This window comes from Callithrix jacchus, chromosome 2, assembly GCF_049354715.1.
Source record: "Callithrix jacchus isolate 240 chromosome 2, calJac240_pri, whole genome shotgun sequence".
Lineage (NCBI taxonomy): Eukaryota > Metazoa > Chordata > Mammalia > Primates > Cebidae > Callithrix > Callithrix jacchus.
In genome coordinates this window covers 195,031,483-195,044,403 of record NC_133503.1, presented here as the reverse complement: position 1 = coordinate 195,044,403, position 12,921 = coordinate 195,031,483, and the positions used below count along the sequence as shown (strand labels likewise).

Here is a 12,921-nt window from a genome sequence, read left to right as displayed (position 1 = left end):
AAATTAGCTAATCCAACTGCACTGTGGGAAACCCAACTAGGTAACCTAGAAGGTCCCACCCACAGGCCCGTCCGTTTCTCTCTTGTTCCCCACCTGCTGATGGAGGGAGCAGGTCCTGGATGGGTCCTCCCCTCTTCTCTTTGGGCCTGCCAAGGGTGCTGGCCTCTTCTTTCCAGACCTGTGAGTAGTAGACTTCACTGTTTCATTTTCTAGTCTAAGTGTCCCGCACTGTGCTGCACCTGACTACATCAAGCCTCACCACCTCACTTAACAGATGGTAACACTTCAGCTTCCTAGCGAGGTAGGGGAGTACATTTCCCTCCATGCTCTTGCCAACACCAATTAATTTGACTCTCTTTACTCTTTTCCAACTTGTCAAGAAATGATACTTCACCTTTATTTGTGTATTTTTGTTGATTAGCAAGGCTGAGACATGTTTCGTATCACATGTTTACTAGCCCTTTGTATTTCTTTCTTTGAACTGCTTTGCCAATTCCTTTGTCAAGTTTTTGATTAATCTGTCTTGTCTTCTTGAGGTCTGAGGATTTTTTTTTTACATATGCTAAAGTTACTATATTCGGCCCTTTCGTTCCTTCTTCTTTTCTTTCTTTTCCTTTCTCTCTCTCTCTCTTTTTCTCTTTTCTTTTCCTTTCTTCCGAGACAGAGTTTCACTCTTGTTGCCCAGGCTAGAGTGCAATGGCGAGATCTTGGCTCACTGCAACCTCCACCTCCCAGGTTCAAGCGATTCTCCTGCCTCAGCCTCCCAGGTAGCTGAGATTACAGGCGCACGCCACCACAACTGGCTAATTTTTGTATTTTCAGTAGAGACAGGGTTTCACCATGTTGGTCAGCCTGGTCTCAAACTCCTGACCTCAGGTGAGTCTCCCACCTCGGCCTCCCAAAATCGGGATTAACAGGCATGATCCACTGCGCCTGGCCTCTGCCTTCTTTTACCAATCTGTCATTTAAAAAAAATCCTGTTCAAGGTTTATAGAATTTCCTGAATATGTGGCTCGATATCTGTTGTCAGTTTTGAAAATTCTTTGCCATTATCTTGTCAAATACTGTTTTGTTCCAGTTCCTTTTTCGTCCTATTCTATGACACCAAATTCACACACACCAGACCTTTTACACCATGCTGCCTGCATATTTTATGCTTTTCTTCCTGTCTTTTAAATATTAAAAGAAATTTTTCTGGGCACTTTTGATTAAACTTATCTTTTTTTTTTTGAGACAGAGTTTCGCTCTTGTTACCCAGGCTGGAGTGCAATGGCACGATCTCGGCTCACCGCAACCTCCGCCTCCTGGGTTCAGGCAATTCTCCTGCCTCAGCCTCCTGAGTAGCTGGGACTACAGGCACACGCCACCATGCCCAGCTAATTTTTTGTATTTTTTTAGTAGAGATGAGATTTCACCATGTTGACCAGGATGGTATCGATCTCTTGACGTCGTGATCCACCCGCCTCAGCCTCCCAAAGTGCTGGGATTACAGGTGTGAGCCACTGCACCCAGCCAGATTAAACTTATCTTTTGATTCACTAATTGTATCTTTATCCTAATCTACTGTTTAATTGCTTTTTACATTCTTAATTTCAATTATGTTGTATTTCTAAAATTTTTGTTTGATTCTAGTTCTCTGATAAATTTCTTCGTTTGTTATTATTTACTTTCACATATTAGTTATTTTAAAGTCTGATAATTGTAATGTCTGGCTCCTCTGGGGATGTTTTCTGTTGCCTGTTTTTCTCTTGGCCCTGTCTCCTGATACATCTGGTCAGTTTTGGAAAGCTAGACCTTGTGTATGAAAATTGAAGTACCACTAGATTGTGTTATCTTGTCCAGGGAGTATTTCATTTGCTTCTGGCAGACAGAGTGGGACAGAAGATTACAGTCTAGGCTGTAGTTTTTATAAGATCTGGTGTCTTTCTGGCCTGTCTTGTAGGGGATAGCCCTTTCGGCTTCTTATAGAAACATGCCCTGGGCAGACTATGAATGTCACTTTTGTGTCCTTAAGCCAGGCTCATTCCTGTGGCCCTCGGGCTGCAGGAGGCCCAAGATGGCTTTGAATGCAGCCCAACACAAATTCATAAACTTTCTTAAAATATTGTGAGGTGTGTGTGTGTGTGTGTTTTAGCTCCTCAGCCATTGTTAATATTAGTATATTGTATGTGTAGCCCAAGACAGTTCTTCCACTGTGGCCCAGGGAAGCCAAAAGGTTGGATACCCGTCCCTGCAAACCCTTTGAGAGCCTAACAGACTCTGCTTAATTCTTCTTACTTTTCACTAGTGCTCAGTGCTTGGTTCCTCAACACCCAGTCTTCGGACTGGGGACATGCCCTTAGGGAAAGCTCATCTCAGGACTTCCGCCTTCTTCCCAGGATACAGTCAGGTTGGCAAGTCCCGGTTGTCTTGGAAACTGGATGCCTCCAAACGGATATCTAGGGGAAAAAAGTATTCAGTTGTTCTCGGGGGGATGGTACCTCTGACTGAAGCCAGTTTCTCAGAGCTGAAGTGAGGGTCCCTGTCGTTTGCCTTTTTACTTGGATTACACTGTTGTTTTGAAGAGAAGTTTTAAATTTTTGTGTAGTCACATGTATCTATTTCTTTTTTTTTTTTGAGATGGAGTTTCACTCTTGTTACCCAGGCTGGAGTGCAATGGCGCGATCTCGGCTCACCGCAACCTCTGCCTCCCGGGTTCAGGGAATTCTCCTGCCTCAGCCTCCTGAGTAGCTGGGATTACAGGTGTGTGCCACCATGCCCAGCTAATTTTTCGTATTTTTAGTGGAGATGGGCTTTCACCAGGATGGTCTCGATCTCTTGACCTCGTGATCCACTGCCTTGGCCTCCCAAAGTGCTGGGATTACAGGCTTGAGCCACCGCGCCCGGCCTAGATGTATCTATTTCTTTATGGTTTCTGGCCTTGCTATATTGCTTTAAAATGCTGTTTCTAAGCCAAGTTTCTAGAAATAGCCATGTAAAATTTTTTTAGTGTTTTTTTTTTTTTTTTGAGACGGAGTCTTGCTCTGTTGCCCAGGCTGGAGTGCAGTGGCGCAATCTCGGCTCACTGCAACCTCTGCCTCCCAGGTTCAAGTGATTCTCCTGCCTCAGCCTCCTGAATAGCTGGGATTACATGTGCCCACCACCATACTCTGTTCTTTTTTTCTGTATTTTTAGTAGAGATGGGGGTTTCACCATATTGGCCAGGTTAGTCTTGAACTCCTGACCTCATGATCTGCCAGCCTCAGCCTCCCGGAGTGCTGGGATTACAGGCATAAGCCTGTATGTTTTGGTTTTTATACTCATTTTTTACCCTTGAAAATTGTACTGTTGGTGCATTTCTGCTGATATTTAATACAATATTTCTGTTGATATTTAAATCATCCTGCGAATGTCATTCATCTTAATTGCTCTTTTTCCTTTTTCTTTCAATTTTACTTATGATTTCAATATAAGGGAATATTGTATTTATGTAGTAAAGTACATTTACATATTTATTGTTATCTTATTCATGATTTTTAGCTTTTGAATCTCTTATCTCGACCAGTAAACTATTTTAGGAAGTAAGTGTATGTATGTATGTATGTATGTATGTATGTATGTAAGTAAGTATATATGTATGTAAGTATGTATGTATGTATGCATGTAAGTATGTATGTATGTATGTATGTAAGTATATATGTATGCATGTAAGTATATATGTATGTATATAAGTTTGTATGTAAGTATGTATGTAAGTATGGATGTATGTAAGTATGTATGTACAGATTTAGGTTTGCCCTTAACATTTTAGTCCTTTCGTATTATCTCTTGATTTATGGTGTGTGTGCTTACTGCTCAGTCATCAACTTTTCCTCCAGTGTTGGTGAGTCACCCGTCAGTGCCCAGATTGCTTCTGTAACATGTTCTCCTTAAAGACAGGGTCTTATTTTGGGCCATCTGCTTTATTTTTTTTCTCACTAATTTGTGGTAAAACTTTATTCTTGTTAGTATTCCACTTTTCTTGTCTCTCATTTTTGTTAAACAGAGCATGTATGTGATAGAAAATAGAATCCTGGCCGGGCAAGGTGGCTAATGCCTGTAATCCCAGCACTTTGGGAGGCCAAGGCAGGCGGATCTCATGAGGTCAGGAGTTCAAGACCAGCCTCGCCAACGTGGCGAAACCCCATCTCTACGAAAAATACAAAAAATAAAATAAAATAAAATAATAAGCTGGGCGTGGTGGCGGGCGCCTGTAATCCCAGCTACTTGGGAGGCGGAGCATGAGAATGGCTTGAACCTGGGAGGTGGACATTGCAATGAGCCAAGATTGCACCACTGCACTCCAGACTGGGTGACAAAAAAAAGAAAAGAAAAGAAGATAGAATCCTGCAGATGAGCTTGAAGTGAGAGACCCCAGGCCTCCTGGCCACCCGTCTGCTTCTCACTGCCGTCACTTGCCACCGTTCCTGCTCTCGTTTTGTCTGGCAGTCCCCTCCCTGCTAACTGCCACCTGATCGTCTGGCTAGTCTTGATTTGTCCATTTGAGGCAGTGGGGATGATCCTGTCCCATGGCAGGTAGAGATTTTTGCTGACCCACCCTTTTCACCCCTCTTATCAGACCCATCCACCCATAATTCTTTATATGTATTCTTCTAGTTTCGTGTGTGTGTGTGTGTGTGTATTTTTTTTTTTTTTTCTTTTTTGAGATGGAGTTTCACTCTTTGCCCAGGCTGGAGTGCAGTGGTGTGATCTTGGCTCACCACAACCTCTGCCTCCCTGTTTCGAGCAATTCTCCTGCCTCACCCTCCTGAGTAGCTGGGATTACAGGCATGTGCCACCATGCCCAGCTAATTTTGTATTTTTAATAGAGACGGAGTTTCGCCATGTTGGTCAGGCTGGTCTCAAACTCGCGACCTCAGGTGATCTGCCCGCTTTGGCCTCCCAAAGTGCTGGGATTATAGGTGTGAGCCACTGTGCCCGGGTCTTATATATTTTATTTCAACCCCAGTTCCTTTTCTATCAATTCCAGCTGGTATTTCCTGACTTCTCTGTTAGATGAGGAGCTTCCTCACCTTTTCCCACTGCCCCATATCCACCCCTCATACTGTCTTCACTAGCCTTCCAGTTACGAGGCTAACATTTTCTGGGATCTTAATTACGATCTTAGTTATTTCAACTTTATCTATAGTTTGATTCTAAAAGCAGAAACCAAGTGACACTTACATTGTCGTATCACAACAACTGCTATTATTTGAACAGTCACCTGGCACGCTAGGACTACCTTTTCTTTCTGTGCAATAACATAGTTTAAATTATTAGAGCAGATAACGTATTTTATTCTGTGTTTACTTTTGTTTTTAAAGCATTAACTATTAACTCTTTTAAGAAAAAACAAGATAAAGCAAAAACCTGTAGCATCAGTGAAGGTACTAGCCCATCTGCAATGAATGAGCGGATACTTTCTTTCCCTTTAGACACCGAGTGTGCGTGGAGAGCTCCTCGCAGGGCTCATCTGCACATTTGTTGTATGACGTTGACCGTTTAGTGCCTTAACGTCCCTTGCACCTGTGTACCTCCTCCCTATCTCAGTCCACACCCGACACTGCTCATCCCAGACCCACCCTGGCTCAGCCTTCTGCTCCTCACGACTCCAGCGCAACTTCCTCAACCCTAGCTCACCTCCAGAGTCCTGAGTCCCTCTCCAGCCCCGCTCCAAGTCACCACCTCCCGGGTACGGGGGCTCACATGAGACCCTGACTCAATGCCCCACTTACTCCCGAAGCCCCTCACCCTGGCTCAACTCCCCTGACTCTGGCTCACCTGGACCCCCATTCCAGCACAAACCCCCACCCCTCCCAACACAGCCCCTCCCAAGTCACTCACCCTCACCTCCCATGAACCTCTCCCATGTAAGGAGAGTTCATCTCTTCTGCTACAACATTACTCGTGGCCTGTTGAGCTACAGTTTTTTCAGACCCAAGGCCTGTGCTGGCTCTGAGCCAAATTGTGGTCCTGGAACAAGGCAGAACCTGCTCTGGAGTCTCTGCAGGGAGCAAAGCCCAGAGACTCAACAGTTAGCAGCAACCACGCGTGGGAGCTGTAGGCTCATGGGGATTTTTCTCCTCTCCAGGGGCAGGAATTCTCATCATTGTCACAGATCTATTCTGTATTTAAAGGTTTTTCTCACTTATTCAGGGGGGATGTCTCACTAAGATATCATGTATTTATTGATTGATTGATCTCCAATGCTGCAGAAAATATGCGTTTTAAAAACACACATCCTTCTTTCTACTGTTCCCTTCGTGCGTGCACTCATCCCTATGCTACCAAGGGCACGTGTTCTGGAAGGCCCTGGGAGCCACAAGAGGTTCATGGCCTCAAAATTGAAGCCCTCAGAGGGTATTTGACCCATTAGGTGGGGTAAGATGGGAACCTAAGACGAATGACTCCTTGGCGAATGAGGTAACAGGATACATGCCAGAAACCCAGAGCTGCCTGACACATGGGTGGGGTTTTGCATTGGGAAACCTGGTGTGGGGGCCTTAGGGGAAAGTAGGATTTGACTGCATGTGGGGGGATAGGAGAGTGCATTCCAGGTATGGGCAGCAGGAGTGGTGGTGGTCTTGGTAGAGGATGGACGAACTACAAATAGAGTTGAAGAAGCTGGGCTGAGCAGATGGGATTTCACTCCCCAGGTGATCGGTGGGACCCAGCAGGGCCAGTCCTGGACTTTTCCTATGGCAAGTCACTCAAGAGTTGCAGGAATGGATGTTTTTAAGCAGAAAGAAAACATCAAACATGGGTCCCTGTCTAGAGAGTGTGCCCTGTGGGTATGGAGGGTGGAGGGGAGTCAGGCCAGAGGCAGGTGCCTGGTGGGGGCCAGCCCCGAGGGTGACATCCTGAGCAGGAGAGGAGGGAGGAGGCTGGGTGGAGGAGTGGCTTGCCAGACATGGGTGATGTGGGGCTAGATAGGCAATGGAATTTTTTCCTAAGGCTGCCATGACAGACAACCACAAAGTAGATGGCTTAAACATCAGAAATGGAGTCTCATGCAATTCTGGGGGCCAGATGTCTGAAGTCCAGGTGACAGCAGGGCCTCGCTCCCTCTGCTGGAGCTGGGGATTCTGTGGTGTGTGGCAGCATTGCTCCAATCCCTGCCTCTGTCCTCATCTGTCCTCTCTGCACATCTGTGTCTCATCTCCAGGGTGATCTCATCTTCACATCCTTAATTATGATCTGTAAAGACGCTGTTCCCCAACAGAGTCTCATTCACAGGGACCGGGGTTGGGATGTGGACATATCTTTTCTAGGGGATTCAGTTCAACCTACTACAGGCAGTTACTGGGTAACTGAAGGAGTGGGGCTTGGAATCCTCGAGTGGGGCCCGATGTGCAGAGGAGAGACCTGGACACCCCTTAAGAGACTAAATGAATCTTCAGAGGTTCAGTCGTTGCTTGTGATGCCACCTTCCTGGGCTCATCCCTGCACTCCAACCCTGGACATTTTCTCCGTCTTTTCTAGTGGCCGTCATCTGGATGATCATGACTCTGGAAATCTCTGTCCATCATCCATTTTTCGCCTCCTCTGTGAAGGAGCACGTGTGATGCCTTGAAACTGGAGAGGGAGAAGGCTGAGTGTACCAGGGCAAGCGAAGCGCTTCCTGGAATTGCGTGTCCCAGGACTCAAGTGAAATTGCCTTCGCTGACTCATGGAAAAGTTTGAAAAGATCATGTTTCGCCTGTGCCTGGGGGATCTTAGTCTTTGGCATAAACCAAACAGATTGTTCCAGTTCAGAAAAAACTAAGCCAAACCAAAACAACAGCATGACTTCATTATGTACCAGCACCCTTTAAATTAATCGTGCTTGCTTTCATTTTATTTCCTCAACTTTAAAGTTCTGAGGCACGTGCAGCATGTGCAGGTTTGTTCCATAGGCGGTGTGCCAATGCCATGGTGGTTTGCTGCACAGATCAACCCATCACCTAGGTATTAAGCCCAGCATTGCTGAGCCGTTCTTCCTGATGCTCTCCCTCCCCGACCCCTGACATGCTCCTATGTGCATTCTTCCCCCACTCTGTGTCCATGTGTTGTCATCATTCAGTTCCCACTTGTAAGTGAGAACATGGAGTGTTTGTTTTTTTGTTCCTGCATTAGTTTACTGAGGATAATGACTTCCAGCGCCATCCATGTTCCTGCAAAGGACATGATCTTGTTCCTTTTTATGGCTTCATAGTATCCATGGTATATAGGATTATGTAGAGATTGAACCTATAACTGATTGGGGTACCTGAAAGACATGGGAAGCATGGAACCAATCTGGAAAACATTCTTAAGGAAACCATCTGTGAGAACTTCCCCAGCCTAGCAAGACAGGCCAGTGTTCAAAATCAGGAAATGCAGAGAGAACCAGTAAGATGTCCCATGAGACAGTCAACCCCGAGACACATCATTATCGGATTCTCCCAGGCTGAAATGAAAGAAAAAACGTTAAGGGCAGCCAGAGAGAAAGGCAAGGTTATTTACAAAGGGAAGCCCATTAGACTAAAAGTGGATCTCTAAGCAGAAACACCACAAGCCAGAAGAGATTGGGGGACAATATTCAACATTCCTAAAGAGAAAAAATTCCAAGTCAGTTTCATATCCACCCAAACTAAGGATTCATGAGTGAGGGAGAAATAAGATCCTTTTCAGACAAGCAAATGTGGAGGGAATTTGTCACATCAGGCCTGGATTGCAAGAGCTCCTGAAGGTAGCTCTTATGGAAAGGAAAAACCATCAGCAGCCACTGCAGAAACACACTGAAGTCTACAGACAAGTGACACTATGAAGCAGCAACATAAACGAGTCTGCAGATAACCAGCTAGCATCCTGACGACAGGATCAAACTCACACATAGCAATATTAACCTTAAACGTAAATGGGCTGAGTGCCCCAGTTAAAAGACACAGAAGTCAAGACCATCAGTACGCTTACTTCAAGAGACCCACCTCACTTGCACAGATGCACATAGGCTGAAAATAAAGGGATGGAGGAAAATTTACCAAGCAACTGAAAAACAGAAAAAAGCTGGAGCTGCAATTCTAGTTTCTGACAAAACAGGCTTTAAACCAACAAAGATCAAAAAAGACGAAGAAGGACATTACATAATGGTAAAGGATTCAATTCAATAAGAAGACCTAACTATCCTAAATACATATGCATCCAACACAGAACACCCAGATTCATAAAGCAAGTTCTTAGAGACCTACTAAGAGACTTAGACTCCCACACAATGGGAGTGCGAGACTGTAACACCCCACTGACAATATTAGATCATCAAGACAGAAAATTAACGAATATTCAGGACCTGAATCCAGCTCTGGATCAAGCAGACCTGATAGATACCTACAGAATGCTCCACCCCAAAACTACAGAATGTACATTTTTCTCATCACCACATGGCACTTACTCTAAAATTGATCACATAATCAGGAGTAAAACACTCCTCAGCAAATGCAAAAGAACTGAAATCATAACAGTCTCTCAGACAACAACACAATCTAATTATGCTTTGTAATATGAACTTCTAGGCCAGGCATGGTGGCTCAAGCCTGTAATCCCAGCACTTTGGGAGGCCGAGGCGGGTGGATCACGAGGTCAAGAGATCGAGACCATCCTGGTCAACATGGTGAAACCCCGTCTCTACTCAAAATACAAAAAATTAGCTGGGCATGGTGGTGCGTGCCTGTAATCCCAGCTACTCAGGAGGCTGAGGCAGGAGAATTACCTGAACCCAGGAGGTGGAGGTTGCGGTGAGCCGAGATCGCGCCATTGCACTCCCGCCTGGGTAACAAGAGTGAAACTCCGTCTCAAAAAAAAAAAAAAAAAAAAGAAAAATGAACTTCTAATGCAAGTTGATTGTATCTTGTATGTATATGTGATTCTTGTTTTCGTTTTGGATTCTGGGTCTTGCCTTGTGTACCAGTACTAGACTTCTTGCTGTGCCCCTTTTCTTGGCATATGACTTTGATATCCTTTTGAGGGGCCCAAGTCAGAAGCCAATCACCACTACTTTTTCCTCCCATCCCCCGCCCCAATCCAGGTGTCTGTTCTCCAGCTTCCATCTCTTCTAAGTCTGCTTTCTACTCTCGGCACCTGGATGCAGCCACCCCAGTTAGTGGTGTCATCTGTACCTGGTGACTCCTAGGAGGCTTCTGAGGACTTTCTGGCTTCTAGCCTGCCCCTTCTGGCACTCTCAGTGCCTTGTTATTTTAACCATATTTTACAAGGCTTTGTTTTGTTTTTGAGGTGGAGTCTTGCTCTGTTGCCCAGGCTGGAGTCAGGAGGCACAATCTTGGCTCACTGCAACCTCTGCCTGTCTTCAGGTTCAAGCGATTCTTTTGCCTCAGCCTCCCAAGTAGCTGGGATTACAGGCATGCATTGCCACACCTGGCTAATTTTTGTATTTTTAGTAGAGATGGGGTTTCACATGTTGAGCAGTCTGGTCTTGAACACCTGACCTCAGGTGATCAACCCAGCTCAGCCTCCCAAAGTGCTGGGATTATAGCCATGAGCCAATGCATCTGGCCAGGTTTTTTTTTTTTCAACTAAAAAAAATTTTTAAATGTTCAGAGACAGAGTCCGACTGTGTTGCACAGACTGGTCTCGGAACTCCTGGGCTCTAACAATCCTCCCCCCTCAGCCTCTCAAAGTTCTGGGATTACAGGCATGAGCCACTACACCTGACCAATCATATTTCGTGTTAATGATACTTGGTTAGCCAGGTGTGGTGGCTCATGCCCATAATCTCAACACTTTGAGAGCCTGAGGTGGGTGAATCGCTGCGGAGTCCAGAAGTGTGAGAACAGCCTGACCAACCTGGAGAAATACTGTCTTAAAGAAAAGGAAAAGAAAAATATACTTTAAAATCCTGTCTTAAAGAAAAGGAAAAGAAAAAAATACTTTTTCGAGGTATAGTTGACATGTGATAAAGTACACAAATTCTAAATGACAGGCTGTTTGATTTTGACAAATATATGCACCTGTGCAGTCATCCCCCTACTCAAGACATAGAGCATTTCCATCACTACAGTAAATTTCCCCTTGCCCCTTTCTACTCAGTCCCTGTCCTGTGAGAGGCAAATACCTGTTCAGATTTCTGTCACCATGGATTAGTTTAGCTGGTATTGAAACTTCAGTGGAATCACACAGCGTGTGCTCTGGAGCCTGGATCCTTTCACTCAACATAAAGGTTTTGGGATTTAGCCATGTGGTGCGTACCTCTAGGTTGCTTTTGTTTCTTTCCATATTTAACAGCTTTATTGACCATTCATCCATTAAAGTATAGAACTTGATAGTTTGAGGCACATTCCATTATTAAGTTTAAAACTTGTGATGAAATATATATAACATAAAACTGTTCATTTTAACCATTGTAACCAGTGTACAATTCAGTGGCATTTGCAATGTTGTGCAAATGTTACCACTATTTCCAAAATGTTTTTATCATCCCTCTCCCTGCAGTTCCTCTTCCTCCTCCTTCCCTTTTTCCCTCAGCCCCTGGCAACCTCTAACCTACCTTCTGTCTTTATGAATTTGCCTATTCTAGATATTTGCATAAATAGAATCTTTTTGTATCTGGGTCATATCACTTAGCATAATGTTCTCAGTGTTCATCTATGTTATAAAATGTACAGCATTTTCCTTTTTCTTTAAAGGTTGAATAATGTGCCATCATATGTATATACCACATTTTGCTAATTCTTTTATCTGTTGATGGACATTTGGGTGTTCCCTATTTTCACCATTGTGAATAATGTTGTTATGAACATGAGTGTACAAATCTCTGTTCCAGCCTCTGCTTTAAACTCATTTGGGAATATACCTGGGAGTGGAATTACTGGATCATATGGCAATTCTACGTTTAGCTTTCTGAGGAACAACCAAACTATTTTCCACAGTGGCTGCACCACATTCGACTCTGACCAGCAATTTACAAGGGTTTCAGTGTCTTCACATCCTTACCAAACACTTGTTATTTTCTGTATATTGGTGTGTTGTAAATTGCAGCCATCTGAATGGGGTGAAGTGTGTTTTCATCACCACCACAGGGGTGAAGTGGTTTCTTACTCTGGTTTAGATGAGCATTTTTCGTGACTCAGTGACTAATGATGTTGAGCATTTTTTCATAGCTTTATTTACCATTTGTAGATCTGCATTGGCAAAGTTGCTTTTTCTGCTATCGTTACTTCATTGAGAGACTGCATACAGTGAAATGTACAACTCGTAAGGGCATAGTTCAATGAATTTTCACAAACGAATATGCACATGTAAATATCACTCAGGTTAAGATATCATTCCATTACTCCAGAAAGTTCTCTTGTGCCACTTTCTATAACCCTCTTCACTATTTTTTATTACCATATACAGTATTAATCTTGCCTGTCCTTGGATTTCATTAAATGGACTCAAACAGCACGCACTTCTTGGTGTTTGGGATATTTTGTTCAGTGTCATATGTGTGAGATTCACTAGTATTGCTGCCAGTATCAGAGTTTTGTCCTTCTTTTGTTGCTCTGTGGTATCCCAGGGTTGATTATAGCAGACTTTGCTTAGCTAGTCTCTTGATGAATATTTGGGTTGTTTGCAATTTTTGGATGTTACGGATAAAGCTGTCCTGAACATTCTTGTACACGTCTTAATGTGCATATAGACTTGAACGTATTTTGAGAGTGTGTCTGTGAATGGAATTGCTGTGTTATAAGGTAGACATGTGTTAAACTTTAATAGAAACCACCAGTTCCCCAATGTGGTTCTTCCATTTTACACTCCCACCTGCTGGGAACATGAGAGTTCCACACCCTTGCCAACATTTGGTATTGTCAGGCTTTTTAATTTTAGCCATTCTGGTGGGTGTATGGTGGTATCTCATTGTGCGTTTAATTTGCATTTTTCTGTGACTAA

General features: G+C 44.1%; 1 protein-coding gene and 1 long non-coding RNA gene across 2 annotated transcripts in view; both read left to right on the top strand.

Moving 5' to 3' along the window:
* Positions 1-12,921, top strand: part of ANKRD33B (ankyrin repeat domain 33B) — a 94,644-nt gene that overhangs the window by 24,722 nt on the left and 57,001 nt on the right. The window lies entirely within an intron of this gene.
* LOC128931404 (uncharacterized) lies at positions 85-12,435 on the top strand. Its single transcript, XR_008479758.2, has 2 exons — positions 85-2,742; positions 7,501-12,435. It is a non-coding gene; the product is annotated as an uncharacterized LOC128931404 (long non-coding RNA).